The sequence below is a fragment of the Lepidochelys kempii genome, chromosome 8 (genome assembly GCF_965140265.1).
Source record: "Lepidochelys kempii isolate rLepKem1 chromosome 8, rLepKem1.hap2, whole genome shotgun sequence".
NCBI lineage: Eukaryota > Metazoa > Chordata > Testudines > Cheloniidae > Lepidochelys > Lepidochelys kempii.
In genome coordinates, this window is record NC_133263.1 from 102797795 (window position 1) to 102824364 (window position 26570).

The window sequence follows — 26570 nt, forward strand, 5'->3', positions numbered from 1 at the left end:
AGACTGGTAAGGACACTGCCTAAAACAAAGGCTGTAGCAAGTGAAAACTCACAACACGCAAACAAAGTCATTCAAACCAGAGATGAGCTCAAGCGGCAACATCCAGGTTCAGTTCTGGGGACACGGAACAACCCAAAAGTGGTTCATGACTGGGGTCTGGGTTTCATCCCATTTCAAAGATAAAGGCCAAACATTTGGATCAAGAACTAGGTCCAGATATCCAGCATCCGGAGGTTTTAGATGCCAGGTTCACGTCTAGTTTTAAAGAATGATTCAATGCAGCATTATGGAGACACGCTACCCCTTCTAAGCAGGAAGGAAGTTCCATTCACATATAGCAGCCAAATTGTTGATAAAGACAAAAAGAAACCTGCATTGCTCTTGCTCTTACTCTTACTGCAATCTATCCTCCCTTGACATCTGCCCCCACCCCTCTTCCTCCCTTCTGCCCACGACCCCTACAGACATGCCCGCGGGGATCTTTAAAACGCTATAAAAAACAAAAGAAGCTGTTTTCGACTATTAAGAGAGGCTGCTGATAACACAGTTCCAATAAAAAAAAAATCGATATGTGCTTTCTACAGCTTCCCTTTGAAAATAATTCATTTCTTCCTGCATTACATTTCATGGTAACCTAGAGACTCAATACGTTCTGGATTACTGCATCCATTTCTGCTTCAGTTCTAATGGCCCACAGGAGTCTCAACCTTCCAACCAGAGCCCCCTAAATCTGGTGACTGGGGAGCTAGCTGTGCTTTCTTGTTTTCCACTTGATAACTAGCCCCTTCCAGCATTGCTTTTATGGCAGTAATCTTCCTAGGCTGCTTGCGGATTGCTTGTCCTGCGTTTTTTTGACTCTTGTCCTCCAGCCAATGGAGCCGTTGATCACCCTGGACTATCCATCACATTGTTTTTTATGTCAGGGCTGAGTCCCCGGGGTCTGTTTACACTGGTTTCCGAATGTCACCATGGAACAGCAGCTGCCTGTGTCAATAATCTTCCCCCCAAGTTAGGACCTGGGACTGTCTGCAAAGTCCATCGATAGGTGCAACGTGGGAAGCGTGATAAGATATTGATCAAAGACTATAGGCATCTGGCTGCAATTTCAAGCCCCACGTTTGAATGAATGGCCAGCCAGCACAGGGCTAAGCAAACACCTTTCCCTCCCTATTGAACTGAAAAACAAAGGATATTAAAAATAGCATCTAAGAGTAAGGGGAAAAATATTGGTCAAGAATCCTTAATTGGTATGGAGCAGCCTAGCCCCAAGGCTAGTGGAGCCCCAAGGCCAGTGGATACACCAGCTGAAGATCCAGCCCTTCTTAATGTTAGTTATTATTGTGCGGATGTGTTTGTAAACCTTTGGTAGGAGACACATGTAAATTGCCCCAGCCCTTTTCACCCCACCCAGAGTTTGCCGCTAGGGTCTTGCGTGGCATTTTAAAATACCGAAATGTGACCCTGCTGCTCGATGTTCCTCAAAAGAGACTTTATGGGAAAGTTTAATACTGTGAAAGGGATAACTTAGGGTTTGGACAAGCCAGTCTGGATAAAATAAAGGACAAAGGTCCACCTACCCTCCCAACCCTGAACAAATTTTATTTTAGGGTCAAAATATTATAGCTCAAAGGGCCAAATTTGGCTCCAAATGCAGGCTAAGTTTGAAAAAACAACAACTGAGCTTTTACAAAATGGGCCCAGACTGGAAATAAAGGCACACATTTTTCACAGGGAGAGGAGTGAACCATCGGAACAACTTACCAAGGGTCATGGTGGATTCTCTGTCAGCGACGATTTTTAAATCAAGATCAGATGCTTTTCTAAAAGATCTGCTCTAGGAATTGTTTTGGGGAAGTTCTCTGGCCTGTGTTATACAGGAGGTCAGACTACATCACAGTGATCCCTTCTGGCCTGGGAATCTATGAATCTATGGGTGGGAAAACTGCAGAAGAGCAAGGGCTCTAAATGGTCATCACCCTAGGCTTACCGTTTGCAGTTCCACTAAAATGTTAAATTCAGCCTGATTGTGGGATACGACGCAGTTGGGTTCCAGCAGAACCATTTGCACAGCGGTGGTCAGTCCCGCACTGTCCTCAATTTACACAATGCAAAAGGTAATAAGTAGAGCAGGTTGGGAAAAAAGGGGGGGTTGTGATTTTTGGTTGGTTAGTTTTTGTTTCTAATGGTTCTCAAAATTCACAATGTTTCCAATTCTGAAATCTGAAACATTTTGACCAGCTCTATCATTGGTTTAAAAGAACAAAGAAGGGAGGGAAATTGGTGAACATTTTATTGACCTTTTCCCCCTTTTACTTTTTCTCATTTTGCAATCTCAATGCTTATGCCAAATTTCAACCAGCTATAGAAATCGGATGCACCGCATTCATGATTTGTTTAGCCTCAACAACATACTGAACAGTGCAGGAGACATTAAATTGAGGGGGTGGGGGTTAAAATAAATTTCCAAATTTATTCAAAAAAGCTACGTTTATGTATTTATTTATTTATTGCACACTCTGCCTACAGACCTGCAACCACTTATGTACACACAGTACTTTACTTCTATGAGCAGTCCAATGTAAGTCAATGGGACTTCTCTCCTGAATACTATTATGCACTTATAGGACCTGTTTTAGGCACTTATATGGCCCCCATAACTGTAGCAGCTGGGCACTTAATAATCTTTACTGTATTTATCCTCACAACAGACCTTTGAGGTAGGGAAGTGCTATAATCCCCAGTATTTGCAGTTTATTCTGGGATTAGCATAACAGATTAGGTGTCTGGGAACCCTGGATAGAAGCTTGTAGAGAGGAAGGGCCATATTCCAGTCAAGGCACGACACTGGGATGCAGAAGGTCTTGGTTGAATTCCCAACGCTGCCTTAGACTCTCTGTGTGACCTTGGGTATCACTTCATCTTTTTGTGCCTCAGTTCCCCATCTGCAAAACAGAGACAGCAACACTTCCTTCCTCCCACATACTGCCTGTCTTGTCTATTTGGACTGCAGGCTCTTTGGGGCAGGGACTGCTTCTTACTACATGCATACAGCACCTAGCACAATGGGGCCCTGATCTCAGCTGCGGCCTCTGGGTGCCACCGTGATATGACTAATGATAATTTCAGGAAAGTGCTTTTTGCTTACTGGAAATGAAATAAAACTTTTAACTACTGGAAATAAACCTACCAATATTGGTTGAGATGGACTTTTGTTTGTTTGTTTTTCTCTTGGATAGGGTCTTTCAGACTAATGTAGGAAGGTGGGAGAGGGCTTAAAAACATGTAACAACTATAAAAGGATGTTATTGGGGCCACCTGTGTGGAACTTGGAGAGAGGAGCACAAGTTGCAGGAGGGCAGAGTTTGGAGGGGGCACCAGGAAGACAGTCTGCATGCACATGGCTGGAATGCTAGCTGTGGTTGCGGGACCTTTGCAAATAATTCCCTTAATAAAGAGCCAGTTTAGTTTTAGAAACACAGAGTCCTCTTATGTTATTACCCAGCCCATGGCACATGAAACATTTATGATCGTTACTACTGGAGATGGTTAGAAAAGAGGGGACAAAAGGTGGTTGTTAGGGTACAACAGAGGTCTTCTACAAGTTCTGCTATGAGCTGTGGAGACCCCGCAGTTAGCAGTACACAGACACACAGACGAGCCATTCTCATTCCATCCAGCAGAGAGCAGTGGACAGCTCATTGAAACATTTTTTAAAAAATCCAAGTATTAACTGTTTAAAACAGGTCTGAAACAGTGTCACCTCTAATAAATTATTCCTATGGTTTAAAGTAGTGTTTCAAATTATGTATACATTTTGCTGGAAGCAGGGAAGGGCATCTGTTTTAGGGTATTTAATTTTCTTCATTTTGGGGACAATATTAAAAAAAGGATAAATCATCGTAAAAGCACCCAAAGAATAAAGTCAATGTCTGCGGTATATGTGAGTTAGAGTTGGTTGGGAATTTTTCAACAAAATGTTTTTCACTGGATAATGTCGATTTGAAACAGTGGAAACGTTTTGTGGCAAAGGAATCAGATTTCAACCAAGCTTTCGACCCGACAAAAAGTTTAAATTGTCAAAATATTTCATTTGAAAATTTTTGAAGTGAAAAATTTTGGTTTTCCCTCTCAAAACAACTTTTCATTTCAAAGTTTAAACTAATTATAGTAAAAAAAATGGTCAAAATTGAAACAAAATGTGTTGAAATTATCAAAGCAAAATATTTTGATTGACTTGAACTCATTTGAATTCCAAACGGTTTTGAGATTTTGACATTTTATTCCAATTTGGGACAGGAAAATGTTTCAAAATTTTAACAAAGTTGGGAAAAATATTTCCTACCGAACACCTCTCAATCTAGTGTGAATACCTTTGTTTAGGTGTAATTCACCTTTAAATATCTAAACACTCTGCCTGTACACAGACACAGTAGCCCTTTTGTTCCTAGAAAAGCTGCTCCAGGCTGCTAAAGAAGAGGCGCACACGCCGTACTCTCTCTCATGCAGACTTCACTTTTAATCCTTTCTTGCTATTGTTTTCCTGAATCTGAAAATACAAGGCTGTTCTTTAAGACGGAAAGGATTTGATTTGCAAGCCACACATGGAAACAGAACACTTTAATGCACAGTGCTACTCCTAACGACACAAATACAACGGTGGGGGGAAGGGAGGGATGTATATTACACTGAACCAACATTAAATATCCAACCCTTTTCCATTCTCATCAGTAGTAAAACTTCTCTCGACTTTCAGTGAATACAGCACTGGGCTGCGAAGTTGAATCGGAATCTCAGAAAGGTCACATTATGGGCATTGACTCTGCCTGGATATTAGTCCACTTGAGATAATGACAGAAAACCAGCCTATACTATTATTACCCATCTCATCTATTTTTGTCCCTGCCTGAGTGTCCTGTGTCATTAAATGGGGTGTGAGGTCATTGTTCAGCTCTTCCTAAGGCAGAGACCTAAGGCTATTCTGTTACTAGCATCTGCACCATGTTCACAACGTCCACATCCTATAATACGTTGGGTTTGTTGGCATTAAAAACTGTTTATGGTGCATCAATCTTAATCCAATTCCAAAGGGCGAGACCAGCAACTGGGCCAGAGGGATTAACTTTTATAAAATATAGTGCATTTTAGCAAGCCCCAGTAGAAGGAGCAGTTGGAGAGAGACATTATTTGCATGCCTGGAGGTAACAATACTAAGTTATATCTCCTGCTATCTCAAGTTATACTACTGTAACCCTTCTGCCCGTCAGAGTTGGCAGCAACAAGGGCCGGGTTCAGTATCTAGGGGTTCCATTCCAATAACACAAAACCGGCTCGAGCCCCCACCCAGTGACCTGGGCCAAATATATACCACCCCCGCTGGGCGCCTCCAAGAGGCAATACTTCCCTTCTCACAAGCATATAGTCTGAGTGTAGCAAAAAGCCTTTTAGTAACAGAGAGAAACAATGTGGCATTATGCTGGGGAAACACCACCAACCGGATTCATAACACAACCCATGAGCAAAAAAACCCACCCCAAGCAAATTGGGGCATGCCCCTTTCCCTTTGGTTCTTGAGTCCAGCAACCCCAAATCACCCAAAGTCCCAAAAGTCCAACAACCCAAAAGTCTCTGTCCCTGGTCAGGGCAGCCCCAGAGTTCACAAGTTTATCTGCAGATTTTTACCTCCCAACCTGGGTGGAGATTGGGGTGTGGGGAAGGTAAGGGGCACCTTCCATGATCTGAAGCTGACCGCCCCACAGCTCCATAGGGCTTCACTCCGCTCCGCTCCACCAGCCGCCCCACGAACTGCTCCGCTCCGCGTCCCACAAGCCGCTCCTGCCGTCCCATGACCTGCTCCACCAGCTGGTCCACAAGCCGCTCCAGCCCTCCCGCAAACTGCTCCACAATCTATCTTCAGGCTCCCCCGCTACTTAACACAATGCTCAGTGATTTCAGCTTGTAGTAGGGGCGCCTCAGTGCTGGGCCACCATTAGCCCAAAGTGAATTCAGCTCAGCAGCCTGTAACTAGACTCCTAACGGAATCAAAATTAGCTCTGATAGTCCACAGTGGAGAGAGGAGGAAGTGCATTAGCAGGTAAGGCCCTCACCAGGGGGCCCATACCACCAAGTATTAATACTTTTCCCCAGCCTCTCTCAATTCACAGAGTTTTGAAACCCATGATCCTTGCCTAGCGAGTGCTACTTAGTTGATGGTGAGTCCCTCCATCATAACAAAAGGCCAAGTACAGTACCCAGCACAGTTACCATAATCAGGGTAATAACAATTTATTCTTCCTGCCCCAATAACAGAGACACTGGGGAACCCACAGCAGCCAAAGTGATCATTTGGGCAGCTATGGCCTCATTTTGGAGGGGTGGGTGTGCCTATGCAAATGAGATCACCCCTGAAGTTCTTCACAACTCGCCACCAGATGTCAGGGTGGAGCTCATCCTGACTGTGCTTGCACTACATTACAAGAAACTCACCTTTCCAAGGTCCCAGTATGCTGGAAGATTTTAGGTAGGATGTCATTGTTCAGCTGGAGTTGTAAACATTGTGGGTCAAATCCTCATCAAGCAGAGTGCCCCAAGGGTTGGTCCTGGGGCCAGTTTTGTTCAATATCTTCATTAATGATCTGGAGGATGGCGTGGATTGCACCCTCAGCAAGTTTGCAGATGACATTAAACTGGGAGGAGTGGTAGATACACTGGAGGGTAGGGATAGGATACAGAGGGACCTAGACAAATTAGCGGATTGAGCCAAAAGAAATTTGATTAGGTTCAACAAGGACAAGTGCAGAGTCCTGCACTTAGGACGGAAGAATCCCATGCACCGCTACAGACTAGGGAGCGAGTGGCTAGGCAGCAGTTCTGCAGAAAAGAACCTAGGGGTTACAGTGGACAAGAAGCTGGATATGAGTCAACAGTGTGCCATTGTTGCCAAGAAGGCCAATGGCTTTTGGGGCTGTATAAGTAGGAGCTTTGCCAGCAGATCAAGGGATATGATCATTCCCCTCTATTCGGCATTGGTGAGGCCTCATCTGGAGCACTGTGTCCAGTTTTGGGCCCCACACTGCAAGAAGGACATGTTAAAATTAGAAAGAGTCTAGCAGAGGGCAACAAAAATGATTAGGGGGCTGGAACACATGACTCATGAGGAGAGGCTGAGGGAATTGGGATTATTTAGTCTACAGAAGAGAAGAATGAGGGGGGATTTGATAGCTGCTTTCAACTACCTGAAAGGGGATTCCAAAGAGGATGGATCTAAACTGTTCTCAGTGGTAGCAGATGACCAAACAAGGAGTAACGGTCTCAAGTTGCAGTGAGGGAGGTTTAGGTTGGATATTAGGAAAAACTTTTTCACTAGGAGGGTAGTGAAGCACCGGAATAGGTTACCTAGGGAGGTGGTGGAATCTCCTTCCTTAGACGTTTTTAAGGTCAGGCTTGACTTAGCTGGGGATGACTTAGGTGGGGATTGGTCCTGCTTTGAGCAGGGAGTTGGAATAGATGACCTCCTGAGTTCCCTTCCAACCCTGATATTCTATGATTCTATATAAATTGGTATAACTCCATGGGCGCTCAAATGAAACTACACCCATTTACATCCACTGAGGCTGGCCCAAAATTTTCTTTCACCTTCTGTCATTGTTCACGATAAGATGTTTAACCTCAAAAGGAAAAAAAATACCCCGAATGGCTATTGCATTATTTCACCCAATTTCTTAGCATCAGTTTCCAAAACTAACCCATTGTCCAAAATTACTGTCCTTATTTATAATTTAGTCTTCTCTAGTGGTAAATTAGGAATAATTTCCAATTGCTTTAATTACATTCTTTTGCAGCTTGGGTTCTGTCAAATCTTAACAAAGCTTTAAAAAGACACCAGGTGAACTTTTCAAAAACATCTAGGGATGAATCTACAAAGCCCTCAGCAGTAAGCACCCAGCACAGGTCGACATACTCAGAAGCATGGACCTCACACCAGTGCACTAAAAATAACTATGTCGATGTTGCAGCTCGGACCAGAGCTCTGCAGCCTATGACGGGGGTGGGCTTCAGAGCCTGAGTTCCAGCATGAGCTACGACTTTAAAGCACTCTCTGTGCAGCTGTTTTTAGAGCAGCAGTCTGCTGACCCAGACTGGGAGGCATGCTGCCGCCGGCTGTGTAGACATAGTCTGCCAAGACACAGAGGTTATGTCCATTTTCAAAAGTGACTCGGGGCCAGATTTTTAGGCACTTAATGAGATTTTCCATTGAAATCAGGCCCCCAAGTGCCTTTGAAAACCCCACTGCATTTTAGGCATCTAAATACCTCTAACAATCTGGCCTTTAGGTGCCTAAGGCCACTGGCACTTTTGAAAATTTGACCCACCATCAACTTGAAACATCATCTGTTTCCAGAAATGAGCTAAAAGATGCTTTAAGTTCTCTACCTGTACCCAGGCTTCCCTGCCAACACTTGTGGGTTTACAAGCACATTTTCTCATTTTCTTTTACAAAATGTTCTTTTCTCTGCATGAAAGTCTCACACAAACACCGGGGAAGATGATGATGGACTCAAGCATGCAAACGCTGATGGGAATAACGGTTAGAAGGCTCAGACCCTCTTTGGCCATACAAGCGAAACAGTGAAAGGGTCATACACAAAATGCTGACAAATGCACAACGTAACCTGGAAAAAAATCTATGACATATATCGTTTCCCTAATCTCTTCCGTGTGGGTGATGGATTTTCCATCACTTGAAGTCTGGATGTCTTCCTAAAACTAAGCTCTACCTCAACTACAAGTTAGAGGCTTGGCGCACGCATTACTAGGTGAAATTCTCTGACCTGGAGGTCAGACTTAGATTATCAAAATGGTCCCTTCTGGCCTTAAAATCTATGGCTCAGTGGTAGAAATCTTAGATGATAGGTTATATAAGAGCTAGGTATTATTAACTATTTATTTATTAATTATTATTATTATTATTATTATTACAATAATAGGTGTTGAATTTTCAGACAGAAGTGTGGGTTTTAGGTTCATGTCTTTTTAGTCTGAGCATAGCACCATTCATCTAAGGGGCTCAAAGCATTTTACAAATGTTAACTAATCCTCACCACACGCATAGATTCCAAGGCCAGAAGGGACCATGATGACCATCCGGGCTGATCTTCTATATAACACAGGCCAGAGAACTTCCCCAAGATAATTCCTAGTGCATATCTTAGAGAAAAACTTCAAATCTTGATTTACAAATCATCAGTGATGAAGAATCCACCACAACTCTGGGTAAATTGATCCAATGGTTAATTACCCTCCCTATCAAAAAGATACACCTTATTTCCAGTCTGAATATGTCTAGCTTCAACTTCCAGGCACTGGATTGTGTTAGACCTTTCTCTGCTAGACTGAAGAGCCCATATCAAATATTTGTTCCCCCATGTAAGTACCTACCCCTTAACCTTCTCTCTGTTAAGCGAAATAGATTGAGCTCCTTGAGTCTATTGCTAAAAGGCAGGTTTTCTAATCCTTTAGTCATTCTAGTGGCACTTCCCTGAACCCTCTCCAATTTATCAACATCCTTCTTCAACTGTGGCCACTGGAACTGGATGTAGCATTCCAGAAATGGTCGCACCAGTGCCAAATACAGAGATAAAAAATGTCTTTACTCCTACTCAAGATTCCCCTGTTTATGCATCCCAGGATTGCATTAGCCATTTTGGCCACAGCATCACACTGAGAGCTCATGTTCTGCTGATTAGCCACTGTGACCCCCAAATCTTTTTCACAGTCACTGCTTCCCAGGATAGAGTCTCCCGCCCTGTGAGTATGTCCTACATTCTCTGTTCCTAGAAGTACGCTGTGAAGTCTTGCTCCGGACACCCAGAACTGCGAGTCACTGAGTTACCCCTCCCTATCAACGTATCAGCTTCCAGATACACCAGTCTGTCTGCCTTGCCAGCAAACTCTTCAAGACTCTGCCTGTCCAAACCTTGCCTTGCAAGTAACAATCAATACACCCCAGTTCCCAAGTTACCCAAAGACGTCTCCCTGCCGTGTCCGGTCCCTCTCACTGTGGCACCCACCAAAGTGATTACGTTCAATGCCTTCAAAGAGACAGAGCACACACAGGTCTGTTAGTTTAGCTGAAGATTCATATTCCACAGCACCAAGCTGGTTTGGTAATAAAACAAGGGAAAGTTTGTTACCAAAGGACAGAGATTTAAGTGATACTAAGCCAGGATAACAGAGAAAGTTTTGATTACAAGCAAAACAAAAAAAAACCCATTCTTTCTAGTGACTAAAATTTAATTTTAGCAAGTTACAATCTGTGTGTAAGCAAGCTTCTCACTTGCATCACGTTTCCAGCAGCTCTTGTCTTCCAGGACAAGAGGACCCAACTTTCACAGGCCCTTTATGCCCCCTCAGTGATGAATAACTAAAATGTCTCTCTGCTCCCCTTATGTCCCCCAAAGTCCAAGGTCTCTGCCTCCCAGCCAGGAAGGCTCCCTGAGGTGCAGATTCTGTCCCCCAATGTGGTTGTTAAATGATCTTCTCCCCCGCTTCTGTAGCCTGATGGCTTTGTTACCTTATATGTAAATGTACTTTCATTTTCCTCTGTTTGCAATTAAGCCATTCAAACCGATGAATACACATTCTTTTGTCTAGGGCAGGCTGGACTTACGCCCTGCCTCCGAAACACATTGGAAGAACATATTTCCAGCACATATCTGTAACTCTTTGTCCGCAGCCCATACATACATCACACAATGATTTTCGGGACCAGCATATCACCAGTTTACATATGATATCATACATGACACCTTTCAGATACATATTATGACAATAGTGTGTTGGGGCAACGAGTGTGTCAGGTCTGATGTGAGCTATAGTATGGGAGGCCCTCTGCTGAGCTCCCAGGGTCACATATACATTTAGCCATATTAAAACACGTATTGTTTGCTTGCATTGCTTAACAAATGATCCAGATTGCTCTGTATCAGTGACCTCTTCTCTTCATTATTTAGCAATATTCCAACTTTTGTATCATTTGCAAACTTTATCAGTGATGATTTTATCTTTTCTTCCAACTCATTACTACAAATATAAAATTACTGTTAAATGTTACTCCTGGGAGGTAGGTACATATTAGATCTGAGAAACACAGGTGCTGACTTTTGTTTTTTCCGGTGTGTGCTCCGCTCTCTACCCTCCCCAGCATGTGAGTGGCAGGCGGGACCTCGGGGGGCACGAGGCCTAGCAGGGACGGGGCCTCAGGGCAGAGTGCTGGGCGTGGCCTCGGGGCAGAGTGCAGGTGGAGTGGGGGTGGGGCTGTGGTCCGCGTGTCAGGGCCCACAAAAGATTCATTTGGCCCTGTAGGTGCCGAGCACCCCATATATATATATATATTTGGTGGGTGCTTGAGCCCCAGAGCACCCTCGGAATTGGTGCCTGTGCTGAGAAAATAATTCAAAGCAAATGTTGTATTTGATCAATTTGGTCTTTCTCCTTTTGAAGAATTTTCTCAAGTTTATTTGTTGTTCAGTATAATTCTTCATGAATCTTGTTTGCTTTGTGTTAGAGTTGGCTGGAACTTTTTTGATTAAATGTCTTTTCAGCCATATATGCTGTTTCATGAAAGCCAAACTATTTCGTGAAGACATACCAGTTTTGACAAAATTTTTGACTAGAAGGCTGCTAAGGTTTAGGGGTCTCTGGTCACTTCTGACCAGAGAGGTATTGAAAATCTGACCTTTACCATCCAAAAATCTGACCTTTGCTATCTGAAAATGGATGTTTTGAGACAATTCTGATTCATGAAAATGGTTTTGTTTGTGTTCCAGTGAAGAATGAAAACAAATTTTGAAACCTCAAAGCTCTTGGGAAATAGAATTGTTGTCCTCTGGCCAGCTCTATTCTGTGGCTTGCTCTTTGATCCACGTTGCTTAATTTGTATTGGCCACATAAATCATATAAGACTGGTTCTAGCCATCTATCAGTTATATCGTGTGGTTTCTAGCCATCTCACCTGCCTAGCCACTATCAGATGGTGGTTTTCTATAAGTGTTACTTAGAGAGTGGTGAAGCTCTCTCGAAGTCAGTAATACTCGGCCCAAGGCTCAAGAGACAGAAGTGTCTCTTTAATGTGTATCCTGTGGCTCTTTGCAGCACTTGATATTAAAATATTGTGTGATTTAATTATTAACCAATCACAGTTATTAACCAATCAGGATGTTTTATTATATTATTAACCAATTAAGTTATTAACTTGCACTAAATTATTAACTAATTTACTGTGAGAATTATATATATATATATACACACACACTCAATATTTCCCCCTCCTACTGTTTAAATATGAATATGTAGTACTATAGTAAATGAAATAATGAATTCATGCTTCTGTGTCTATTTTGGGTAATGTTGATGGCTAATTTGGCTCCTGAATCTCTGAGGTCTGAGTATCGCTGATCTAAGTACTAGATTCATAGATGGTATTATCCTAAGACCACTGGAAAGAGTCCCATTGAGTTTATGGGTTTGGGATCAGGCCTATTAATAAAATACAAAAAACAGGATGCAAACCCAGCCATGCAAATTCATGTAAAAACTGGAATGAATATGCAAAAATTGTCCCCCAGTATTTGCCCTGCTGTACATAGATATTATCATCCCTAGTTTAGGGAAACTGAGGCATGGAGAGGGTAAGTGACTCAGCCTTTATCGAACAGTAAGTTTGGTAAGAAACTCAGGAACGGAATCCAGGAGTCCTGAGGCCCTGTCAGCACCACTACTCATTAGACCACACTGCCTATCTAGGAAATTGACATAAATTACACTGATCCTAGGTCATGGAAGTCAGTGGTGGTTTTGCCATTGACATCAGTTGGAGCTGGACTGGGAACAATATGCACAGAGTGTGTTTTAAGGTAGACTCACTAGTTTTACCTGCGGCTACTGTGTCGTAAATATTAATACACCAGAAAGTTTCATTACCCTAACCTGTTACTTTTTGCTCTGCTGTAGGCTCCAGGGCGGGGACGGGAATGTATTGTACCGATTTTAAACGCAACCTAATACTGCCAAAGAAAAGTCAACTTGGCAAGCTTGGGTCTGGAAGCTCCTTTTATCTGTCATCCATTGTGTAGGTACAATATGAGAATAATACCAACCCACCACTAAAACAGTAGTGGACTTGTGTACTTCTAACAAATCCCTGCCTAGCCAACCGTAATGGGAAAGAGGAAAGAGAAAGAGATTTGTAAATATTTTAACCAGATTAGCAACCACCGTCGAGGTGTTTCTGGGATCAACGTCTAGGAGAAGCACCACAGTCAGCTTCTACAATCGAAACGGCAGCAGATGAAAGGGGAACCTGTCATCAACTCTTCCAGCTAATTGGTTTAGTATGATCAGCTATGCATGATAACAGCAGTCCGCATTAGTGCCAGGCAGAAGAGTAACGTACAATGGGTAATAAATGCTCACAGATCTTGGCCAGATGGTTGTAACAGATCGTATCTTTGCAACAGATTTCGTAGGCCAAGCATTTCTTATTCTCTGTTATTTGGATTATGGCACTGCCTAGTAGCCCAGTTCGAGATGATTAGGCTAGGTACTACACCCGCATACGGCTGCAAGAGCTTAAAACTGCAAATAGACGTGACAGACAAGGGGTGGGTCTGAAAACACAGGCAGGGAGAAGGGAAAGCATCTTACTCAAAGTCACATCGCAGGAGAGTGAAAAAGCTAGGAAAAGAAGCCAAGTCTCCTGACTCCCCATCCAGTCCATGCTGTTGGTTGCTAGCTGTATGGAATATACAAGGATAGAAGCTGTGATATGGATGGCTGGGTGGATATCTCTGGATCTATGAGATACGCTTATGGAGGGGAGAGGTAAAGGGACTCAGCTGCCTCCCATCCCTGCCCCTAGACGTTGAGGAGAGCTCTCTGCTCGTCGCGATTGTGGAGGGAGTGGGTGGGATGGAGCAGGACAGGCCTGACAGACCTCAGCCTGGGTCTGTGTTATGTTTCTGTGCCCCCAACCCTGTGCTGGGGTGAGAACCTGCATTTTAAGGGGGTTCCAGGGTCCGCTGATGGCTGCAGAAGGAGTGGGGTGGAGGAGGGGAGTGCCAGAAACCCACAGCCGATGCACGGGATCTGCAGTGTTTGTGAGCCACCACCACAGCCTGGTCCACAATGGGGTCAGTGCCACTCTCCCATCACCCCTGTGAGAGAACGAAGCGGTACGCAATAGGTAACTCCCAGTGTGCAGATGGAGAAACTGAGGCGAAAATCAAACAGCAAGCTGATGGCAGAACTGGGAGCAGAATCCAGGTGTCTCTTCCGTTCCCCCAAACCACTACACAAGGCTCTATTCAATCTGAAAATCAGTTACTCATTTAAATCCTACTCTTTGAGCTGTCTCAGCCCTGCATCAGTATTATAGCTTGTCCTTAGATACATGAAGAATGAATGTACTAAGAAAACACTTGCCAGCTTAGGAAAACCCAACTATCTCCCTATACAAAGGCCTTTCAAAAACGACTTGTGCCGGTGAAAGGTGCTGGATTGGCAGCCCTGGGAGAGAAAGATCCTTTATTTATCCACAGAACAAACACAGCATGGGTAGCCAGGATTCCCCCTCCTGTCAAGGCGCTTCCGTGCTGAGCTGCGGGGACCACCTCTGAGGACGAGAAGGGAGTTCTGTCTCCCTGCCCAGTTCAGACCTCCGTCCCCTTTCTGCCGAGGCTGCCAGCCAGGGTGCCAGCCAGAGTGTCAACTGCAGCAATGGGCTTTGTGCCATCTGTTTCCTACCAGCCCCGCATTAACAGGGCTGGCTTCTCCAAAGGAGGGAGGCAATGTTCAACAACGCACTATGGGCGGGAAGGTCCCTGAAATGGACACATGCTGCAAAATACCTTTCCCTGCCTGAGTTCAAAGATGCATTTCAGCTGTCTACTTCCTGTTCCAGTCTGCTGAAAGCTCATGCTCTCTCTGAGGGCGCCTACTTGCCCCGATGGCAGCATGGCCAAAAAAAAAAAAAAAAAATCATTAAGGCTCTTGTGGCTGGAACTGAGCTGTCAGGAAGAGGGAGAACTCGACTGAAGGCATTTTGCAATCATGGGATTCCACCCTCCCACCCCCCGGCTCTTCTGTCTGATCAGAGAAAGAGAAATACAGCAAAATAAAAATATGTTTGTCAACTACTTTTGTTTCCTTCCAGCAGGTTCTTCAGCTTCGGCAGTAATGCTGGCATGCTACGTGTTTTTAAGATGCTTGCTCGTACTTTTCTATTCTTGTGAGATGGAGCTTAGTATCCGACGCTATGTGCGCCGCAGGAAATCCTAAACGAGAGAGGCAATGGAGACCAGTGGATGAGGCACTGGGTCCAACTCCAGAATATATATGCTTTATTCCCAGCTCTGCTACTGACCTGCTGGGTGACCTAGGGCAAGCCACTTCCCTCCCACCCCCCGTGCCTTAGTTTCCCCATCTATAAAATGCAGATAATGATATTGCTCTCACTTGTAAAGCACTTTGAAATTGATGGGTGAACGGTGCTATAAGAGAGCTAGGCATTATTATTAGGTACCCAGACGGTAGGATAAATACTGATGCATTATTGGGTTTCCTCCTTATGGATGTTGGACCTACCACATTTCATTTTCTCCCATGTGCAGCACTGTCCTGACACACAGTCTACGCTAATAACACCATATGGATTTGGGAGCATTTTCAAGTGTCGTGCTTTAAACAGAAAGCTCATTTGAACTTTAACTAAGCAGGCCTGATGGTCCATAATATGGTGGTCCAAATACTATAATAATGCCTAGCTCTTATATAGCCTGCTAATATCTATAGATATCGGTAATATTTTACATTCCTATAACTCCTTCTATCCAAAGTTCTCAGAATGAAAAGCTAAATTAGGTAGGTTAATATCATCCTCCCGAGTCTACAGCTGGGTAAACAGAGGCCAGGCACTTTGGCGGACATTTCTCCAATCCGTAGTGGAGCTCTCCTTCACCCCAGCCCCGAGCTTTAACCATCAGGCAATAGTTCATCTCTTCTCAGAATGAACATTTCCTGCTGGGTTCTAAAAGTATTTCAGCACTTCCCCAGCGTTCTGCATACACAGGCAGAGACTCTTTGTCTGTCCTTCCACAGGCCTGATCCAGGCAGCTGTTGAGCACCCTCTGTTCCCATTAAGTTAGGGAGGCAGCAAAGCAGTGTGGCCTAGTAGACAAAGCACCAGCTTGGGACTCAGGAGACCTGGGTGTTAGTCTCATTTCTGCCATTGGGTGACCTGGGGCAAGTCACACCCCGTGCCTCAGTTTCCCCAGCTGTAAAATGAGGGATAATGATACTCACCTCCTTTGTAAAGTGTTTTGAAATATCTGGATGATAAGAGCTGAGTATTATTAATTATTATTATTATTATTGATTGCAACTGGACTTACATGTATCCTGCAAAGGGAAGATTGGAACCAAAGTGGGAACTACTTTGGGAGGCCTGTATCCATGTAATCTCAGGTGTCACATGGAAAACTTATTTAAATGACTCTGAGTATGCCTACACTGCAAAAAAACACACGGCATCAGTGAGCCTCAGACCCGGGTCACCTGCCTCAGGCTTGCAGGACTTGTGCTACGGGGCTAAAAATAGCAGTGCAGACATGAGCCTGGGCTCTGAGACCCACCCCGTCGCCGGGTAACAGAGCCTTGGCTCCAGCTTCCGAGGGAACATGTACATTGCTAGCCCTGCAGCGTGACCCCACGAGCCTGAGTCAGTTGATTCTGGTTCTGAGACTCTGTGCCGCAGGGGTAATTTTGCTGTGTCGATGTACCCTATGATACGTTGCTATACATAACATCCCCTTAATCAAATAGTTTAATCAATAACTATGCTGGAGTGAAGCTACCATTTGAGTAGCGGTCCCAATTTCACCAACACCAAACATTACAAAAATCATGACTCAGGCCCCCCAGAATCATGAGACTGGTTTAAAAGCCATGAGATGTTTTCAAATATACATTCTGCGTTCTGTTTGCTTCCTGGTTTCTAAACCTTCAGGCTGGGTCATATTTTGAATCTTTTCTTTACAACCATGAGGGCTAGAAATGAAAGCAGAGATTCTCACATAATCACATGACTCCAGGAGCTGGGTCTTTCAGAAAGAAACCCAAATATTGCAAGGGTTGGCAAGAATACACACCTTTTGTCGCTTATTAGCCAATGAGCAGGCCAGATCAATTTTCGGTAATTAGCCCAACTGCATCAGTGGATCTGATCCCCTCCCCAACCATCAATGGAGTTCAGATTCAGATCCAAATCTAGCTCTGTAATTCACAGCTCTCACACTCTTCCAATTTGTGAAAACAAGAGGGATGTCTTCAGTCCACCAAATGCTTTTTTTTTTTACTAAGCTTTTGCCAAAGAATTTTTTTTTTTTAAATCAAGCCCTTAAAACAGAGCTCCCAGTGCAAATGTCCTGGTGCTTGTTCGACCTTATTAACACAAACCCAAATGGAAGTGCTGTTTCCATTGTCCTGCTCCAGTGGAAGAATGCTAAAAGACTGGTGGTTACAAAGTATCAATGACTTGCTGAAGGAAGGGAGTTAGTATCCCAGGCTGTTCCACAAGATATGGTGAGAACTCCCTTTACCTCCAAGGATCTGAAAGGGGGGTGCAGTGCATTTCTAAACCCCCCCAAAATTGTTCTTTTCAGCCATTAACTTCCTGCGGACTTTTATCCAAGATGAAGACTGAAAACGTAGAGCCTGATTGTCCAGGGGTGCCAGACAATCACAGCTCCTGCTGAAGTCAAGGGGAGCTAGATATGCTGTCAGCTCCTTTGAAAATCACTCCGTCGTCTTTTAAAAGGACCAGCCCACCTGATTTTGTGGGTCAATAAATAGTTGTTCCTACAATTATACTGAAAGCACAATCCATGGAATGTAGACATGCAACAGCATAAGTTCCAGTCTCATTCAGGGAATTAGACATCTAAGTGCTATGAATTGCACCAGCAAAAGTGAAGGATGCTTCTCAAAACCCAGTGATCTATCACAAGACCTTTGGAAGGCAACACCACCACCAAGGAGCTACGGCTGATTCTAATCTACTTGTAGAGAAACTGGACAGGCTTGGTGCCTTCTTGTGAGCCCGGGGTCCTGCTAGGCCCTTGCTAAAATCTGCAAGGGCTTGGGTCCACTCCAATATCATCAGAAAGCTTTTCAGGCATAAGGGACCAGGTGAACACTGCAGGGCCAGATCAGTATGGTTCTGTGGAAAGATACCACTGCTCATCACAAGAAAAAGGCATCACCACCGTGTCCTAGGAAGGAAAAGCCACTGTTCGCTATTCAAATCAGGAGTCACCTCTGGGCACAGGTCAATGAGAAAGGGAAACTTCTAATATAAAAGGATATGGACTGTGGAGATTTTCATTTACAAATAGTGTTTACCAGTTTCACACACATACACCAATGATGGGTGAACTAAAAGGGTTCCATTCACTTTGGATAAGCGTAGGAAGGCTGGGGCCTAGCTGGAGCTTAGCCAAAGATTATACACATCTCTTTAGTCTAGAACAAAGCTTTCCTGCAAGATTTCCATTGCATCCTGGAGTCCGTACTAAATATCATTCCTTTTTAAAAACATTGATCAGCTGCCTCTGGATGGAGGTCTAAGCCCGCGTAATACACCAATGCAAAATATTCAACTCACATTTATGAATGAGGCCAAAATATCCAGGCCACTAGCGCTCAAGGGTGTGCGTCACAAGGGGAAAGGATTGCATCGCAGCCAGCCCAATGGACAAAAGACATTTGTTCCCAGCTGATGCAAATAGAGATGAGAAGATGCTAACAAACAAAACTTCAAAGGCTGACTTGTGAGCTGGCTTTGTGCTAAAGCTGGTCACATTTGGGGTGGGGGGTGGGGGACAGAGTGGTTTTCCATTGTAAAATGTACTTTTGTCAGACTGAAACATTTCACAGGAAACACCTTCATTATGACAACATTTTCAATGGGAAAGCATCCAAACAAATTGTTTGGACCTTCTCCTTTCATTTTGTTGAGGTCAAACCATTTCCTCTCATTTCATTTTGCTTGGACTTTTATATCAACATATTGGTTTTAATGTTCCATTTTCTATCTTTCATTTAATATCCACCACATGTGTTTGATTGAACATTTTCTTTTCTATGCTCACATTTTGACATGAGCAAAATGAAACAATTCCACATTATCGAAACAGAATTTCCATTGTAAAATTTCAACTTTTCATTCCCCCCGGCACAAAGCACACTTGGAAATTGCAGAACTTCCCGTGGAATGGAAATGCCATTTTCTGACCAAGGCAAAATGGCAGAAGAATCACCCTCACTTTTCAGCATAGGCTCCCTTCATCAGGAGGACAATATGAGACGTCACTATTTCCCATCCTGGCGGTGCAGCTGAGCTGGAGTAGAGCCGGAAGCAAGCTGTGGCAGGAAACGTGCTGGCACATGTTCCTTCTCCCTTGGAACAAAGGACAATCAGGGACTGAATTATGCCACTGAGTTATAATTCCATCACATCTCTGCCCCTGGGGCACCTGGAAATCTACCCTGAGTAATCTGAGCACTAAAAGAACAAAAAAGGACCCCCAAACTCAAGTTGATATAACTAAATCCAGAGAAGAAGAGAGCAGGGTCCACTGGGTGTTAGCCTTATTATAATGTGTTATATGGACCTATGGACAAAGGTGACGGGCACCCTGTACATTGGTTAGACAGACCGACGCCTGCCAAAATAAACAGGACCCGCATTGTACTATAAAGGCACCTAGTGATTCATCCACTGTCATGGCATTTCCACTCCCAGTCGAACAAGTGGCACAAAAATTTAAAGCACCAGACAAAAAAGCAACCAAACTTTTCCCCCTGCAAACAAAAGCTGGGATACGGTTCAAGTTTGGGGTAGAGATTTGGGTTGCGTATTTGTACACTGGTTTACCCGTCCCTAGCTCTCACCCCCCCCCCAAAAACCATTAATACAGAACTATCTTTTAATGCAATCAAAAGCTCCTGCCAATGAAAGAGGCTTCAATAGCCTATTATCGACATTGTGTTTGTTTTTTGATATTGATGGTGTGTGTAATATAATCCTTGTTTATGATAATTGATTTTCCTTGGACTGCCTTGCTGGGGATAATATGCACACTTTTTACACTCCTTTTAAAGATCAAATGGCATTTAGGCCTGGTGATTTGAATCTGAGTTGGCCAGAGCATTTAATACAATAAGAGTGAGCTTAAGGGAAAGCAGTTAAACCCTTGATATTTTTCTTACTGCATAGCCTAAAAAACCTTGAATTGAGAGGGAAGTTTGCATCTATTTTCTCGTCGTCTATTTTAAAGGCTGTCAGAGTTGGTTAGTCTCTCTCAAAATTAGTCCTTTGGATCATCTTCTTACTAAAAACAAAATCTGAGCTTTTTTTTTTAAAGCGATAGCGGATTAGGGCAAGAAGCTTTGTTTAGCTAAAGCGAGGGATTAGAGGAGATTTGCCCCCATAAAGTTGTGGTTTGATGGTGCTTTTATCCCTGGATGTTGCTAAAGCTGTGTTGCTTCAGGATTAGGAGCATACAAAGAGTCTCCTTGTGCTGTTTCACAGCCCAGAGAAGGAAGGGGGGAGAGGCCGAGACGGGGGTACACAGGCTAGAGAATTGGGATTCCTTGGTCACACAAATCCAAAGTTTAAATCCACTGACACAAACGTCGCTGGACACGTCGTGAATGCAACATTGCCAAGACTTCTAGTGGGAATGCTGGATGGCAGAGCTGAATGGGGTTGATTTCAAGGTGGCATGAGCCACCATTTCCCGGACTCGCTTTCCTCCCTGAAAGACTGGCTTGGAGCAAAGAGAGTAAAGAAACTACAAGAACCCAGCATAGTTCGGGCATTGCTGCTGTAGAACAATGCAGCAGGCTGGGGAGCCACCAAGACCCTGTGCCATCTAATCACGTCAACTGAAACGTTACAGGTGCTGGCTGATGAAATGGAAGGTGCGGCGTCGCTGAGAACCGGCCACCGCAAATTCTAATAGAGGGAGACAAGAATGGTTGATTAACAGACACCGCAGCCAAAGACACTAATTCTCCTCTGTCTTGCACCTGGGGGAGTCACTTAGACCTGTGTGAGACGGGTGTGAGACAACTCCAAGCTGACTCAGTAACACTTCCTTCCCCTCTTTGCGTCGGTGTAAATGATTCCATAAAGTACAAGGCGGGAAAGAGCTCTGACTTAGCTACCTAAGGCCCCAATCTGGCAAAGACTTATGTGCATGCTTCACTTTGCACATGTGAGCAGCTCCACAGAAGTCAATGGGTGAAATCCTGGTTCTGTTGCAAAAACTCCCACTGACTTCACTGAAGCCAGGATTCCACTCAAGGGGTTTACTCACCTGTGTAAAGTTAAGCATGTGAATAAATCTTTGTAGGATCAGGGCCTAAGCTCTGAGCACAGTTTTGCAGACAGCCTAGAAGATCAGAGACATGTCTCATTTCTCCCTCCAAAGCCTCCAGGGCATAAGTGCGTTTTCCTCTGCACTTTTGTTTTTTGAAGGTGTCACTACTTTAGATAAGCTATTACCAGCAGGGCAGTGGGGTGGGAGGGGGTATTGTTTCATGGTCTCTGTGTGCATATAATGTCTACTGCAGTTTCCACTGCATGCATCCGATGAAGTGAGCTGTAGCTCACGAAAGCTCATGCTCAAATAAATTGGTTAGTCTCTAAGGTGCCACAAGTACTCCTTTTCTTTTTACTACTGGGGAAGTGACTTTTATCTAAAAGCCACTGCCAGCAGTCAGCTGTGATGTCTTTACAGTGCTATCCATCCAGAAGTACAAAGTATTCCTGAAGCTGAACAGAACCCAGGAGCGCCTGGAATCCAACCCTGGAAGAACTCTCCACTGAAGAGAGTTTGAAAAGACAGGAATTGTTTCCCTTCAAGAGGAGACACATCCATAGACTCATGGATCTAAAAGCCAAGAGGAACCATTGTGATCACCTGGTCTGGCCTCCCGTACAATGCAGGCCAAAAAATTTCACCCAGTAGGAAAAAAAAAAAAAAAGACATGATAAAAAAAAGTCTACAAATGGTCTCAAGAAGGTAGATGAGAAACTTCTTTTATCCTCACTTCATGACCCAAGAGCAAAGGGACATTCAATAAATGGAAAATTGGCAAATTAAACTGACAGAAGGAAATACTTTTTCACAGCACACAACATTAGCTTGTGGGACCCATGGCTCCAGGACTTCACTCCAGGACTCGCCAACAGGCACCAGTTCCCAGCCAATGGGAGTGCGGAGCCGGTGCTCGGGTTGGGGGGCATCACACAGAGACCTGTGGCCCCCCCACCGTGGAGCCGGACTTGCTGGCCGCTTCTGGGGCGCAGCACGGTGCCAGGACTGGTAGAGACTAGCCCGCCTTAGCTCCGCAGCACCGTTGAACAGGCTTTTAATGGCCCGGTTCACGATGCTGACCAGAGTCGCCAGGGTCCCTTTTATACTGGGTGTTCCAGTCGAAAACCGGATACCTGGTCACCCTAACTGTGGGGCTCCTTGCACTTTCCTCTGAAGCAACTGGTGCTAGCCTGTGTCTGAGACAGGATCCTGGACAGGATGGCTCCATGGTCTAACCCAGTCCGGCAATTCCCACAATCCTATGCCTAAATTGCTAGACTGCATGGCCTTGGGAGGAAGCAGAAATGGCTCTTCCTCTCCAGCAGCTTTTCAAAATTCTCCCGGGGGGAGTCCCTGTGTGAAAAAGGCCTCTCAAGTTCTTGCCCATGCTTCACTGCAGAGAAACTACAAGTCCCAGCATGCAATGTTCCATCCAGGGAAGTGGAGCCTGGGATGATGGGATCTGGGCAGACTTAGAGTCTCTCCCCTTGCAGATCAGTCTTTGAAAAACGCATTCCCTTTATTCTCCCCTGTACACTGCCCAGGTTTCAGATTAGCCCCTCCTTATTTCATCATAGTCAGGGCATTACCTATTCCTCCCAGTTAGCTGTGGCATCTGTCAGAATATTAACTACATTCCCAGGGACACAAAAACTGAGAAACATTACTGCCTTCTCCCAGGTGGGACAAAGTCCTTCCATATTTGGGGTGATGTTCTCCAAATAATTTTTTTTGTAATTCTCCAGCTGGGAAGGACGCACATTCCATTTATGAGCCACCAAGAAAAAAAAAATCTTTTTGTGAACAAGGTTTTTGTGAAACACGGATTTCCAGGCAAATGTCAAGTGTGTGTTTGTGGGGGGCTGTGTCTGTTCTCCCCCCTCCCCACCTCAGTACTGTGTATGACTCCATCCTCTACATCACAAAGAGTTATGGGCCGGCATAGCAAGGTGGGAATAGACCCTATTCGGTTTGATTCACAGGCTGATCTGTTGGAATTCGTACACATCTCTGTGTCATAAAACGGCCGTATAGCCACGAAGCATGCTGAGCTCCCACAGCGGCAAGAAAACACTGGCAGTAGAGAAGGACAAGGTCAAATGTAACTTTGAGCTGTTTTTTAAATGTATGCTGTACATAAAAGTGTAATCAGTTTTTTTCAGAAGTAGGGGGAAGGAGCAGCATTCGGAGGAAAAAGCCAGAAGAATCCAAACTATGTTTTTATAAAAGTGCTTTAAATAGTAAATAAAATAATACAATACTAATAATAATGTAACCAAAACAACATGCCAAGTCGCTACAACACAACATTGATCCTACGCAGAGGCCTCTCTGCCTGACATATCGATGGGTGGCCTTGTTTGTTATACATAGGAGCCTAAATTTTCAGAGATATGACTAGGGATCTGGAGCGCCTCCAATTTTTGGAGGTCCCACTGGTGATGCCTTAGAGGGGCTTGATTTTCAAAAAGGCCTGAGCACCGTGTCTCTGAAAATCAGGCTCCTTTCAAGTGTCTCAGGTTGGGCACCCAAAAAATGGAAACACCCACGGTTTGAACACACGCTGGACGCTTTACAGCTCCACATTTCACCCGTGTTCCTAGAGTACACTGTAAAAAACAGGACTGAGTGGTAGAGAAAAGGGAAAAAATTCACAAAAATCCAACAACACTGTTGACGTGCAAATTATTTCCGTCCCGAGGCAACTGTAATTTATGTGCCTCCCCTTACTTTATATTTAAACTCTGTTCCTTAAGGGAAAAGTGGTTGAAACGCCATACACCTCGTTCTTGTATTAAAGCTGAGAGAATGCCTTTTTCCAGGGGAATGTCTGATCTCCTCCGCTTGGGAGTTTGTCAGTCTTCTCCTTGTGAATTCATTCCTAAGAAAGAAAGAAAGAAAGAAAGAAAGAAAGAAAGAAAGAAAGAAAGAAAGAAAGAAAGAAAGAAAGAAAGAAAGAAAGAAAGAAAGAAAGAAAGACTGTTATCATGACAAAGTCTCATTTTGAATGTGATTTGTACAGGAAGCCAGTGACTCTGAAGGTGTCTGGATCCATCAAGAAGTAGCCTCAACAACGAACGCCACAGTTAAGGGTCCGTAGAACATTTTAAAAAATTGGTTTTGTTTTTAGCACAATGGCATCGCTCCTGGTTCATAACTAGGACACCTACACAGAATTACAAATACACAGTAAATGATAACAGCAGCGAACTGAATTGTACCATAGACTGTACTAATAGCAGAGAGGAGCCCAGCCCTGACTACATGCAAGACCTTTGGGGAAGCTTAGGCCAGGATGCACCCATGCCAAACACTGGCCCAATATTTTTGCCCTTGACTATGGTCTGTGTATTTAACTACACTGCCCCAAGAGCACTCAGGAAGTCACAGTTCCTTTCCTTGGCCTACCTTGCCCTACTGGGGTGGTAATTTGCAGCTGGTTTATACCAGCAGAGAGTCCCCCACCCTTTCCCACCAAAGCAACTCAGCTGCACTGACCTGCCATTAGAGAAAGGATGGATCCAAAGTGCCACCTAATCCCTGCCCCGCTCCAGGGAGGGAGTGATCTTGTACACAGCCTGCCTCCCCTCTATGCCTGAGTTGAATGTAGTCTGTGCAGAGTGGCATAAGGAGGTATATGGGGTGGGGGCTTGGGGAGAAGGATGAGATTCATACATCGCTATGTGGGCAAGTAGTCCAAATTGCAGTGTAGCCCATTGAAAATTACAAGGCTGGCATTGACTAGCCAGGTACACGATCCCTGCTGCTCACCTGAGACTTTTACAAGAGTCAACCCCAGCCTCCATGGATTTACAGATCTGGAAACCGAAGCACTGAGAAATCAGATGACTTGCCAAAGCTCACACAGGAACTCTGCAGCAGAGCCAGGAACTGAATCCAGCTCTCTTAACGCCACCGCCCTGTACCTTAACCCCAAGACAATCCCATGGTGGTCACCCTGCAAGTGTCAGGAGTTCCTTACTTCCAGTCTTGAAATCAAGGGGGCTACTTGCCGGAGCCAGGTGAGCAGCGCTTGATTCCTGGTTACTGGCTTAAATCTTCTATCTAAAGGGCAACTGGGAGGGAAAGGGGAAGGAGATTAGAAAAGTTGTCATTACACAGGTGCAGGTTGGTTTAACTTGTTGTTTGATGTAGATGAAAAATCCCAGTCTTGTTTCCGAAGCCACCATGATACCTCCACCTCACTTGTGCAAGTTTTTAAATGGTTTCTTACCAGTGGCTGATTCAGGTTCTCATTCTCCTTTGGTTACACTGGATCTCTAGGTGGAATCTGATACCATCGGTCATGGAATTCTTCTCAGCCAGCTAGCGTCCATTCCAGGATGCTGGCAGCGTCTTAATTTGGCTCCATTTTCAGCATATAATGGTACCTCACATTGTGCCGATGGATGAGTTTATATCGGATCCCCTTGGTCTATGCTGTGGTGAAACTCAGATCCCCTGTTAGGAAACCTTGTTCTCCTTAGCTTGCATACTGCATGTTCTCCTTAAGGGTCTATATTTCATCATTATCACCTGAGATTCCAACCTCATGTACATTCCTTGTAGGTCTACTTAGTCCTGCCTTCAAACTAGCCCAGCATTCTCTAGGCCCTAATTGAATGACTTCATGAGGGACCAGGTCCTCAGCTGGAGTAAATCGATGTAGCTCTGTTGTCTTCAATGAAACTAAGCTGATTTACATCATATGAGGATCTGGCTGATGGTCTAATAAAAATGAAACCAAGTGAAATCTGGGATACTTTCATTGCATTCTGGGTAATTTTTCCTTCTTGGGAACTTCCTTTCCCTTCAGTTCTTCCAGTACAATTTTTAGCATAATATATATTTGGTGCCAAATTGGCTTCTACAGTCATATTCTTGCTCTTCCTAAGAGGCAACTCCACAACTTAAGGAATATTTCCATCTGCAGACCTCTGCTTGTTAAGAATGACACGGAAAGGCTGCTCACATCCCTCTAGACTTGACTATCACAATTCCTTACTGTAGCAGATCTCTCAAAATGACCCCCACAATGGTTTCACTTTAAGACCGTGGTGTTATCCAGGATGGCAGCAAAGGAAATGCTAAGCACAGCACTTGCAGTGTCTTTAACCATCACAATTCAGCATA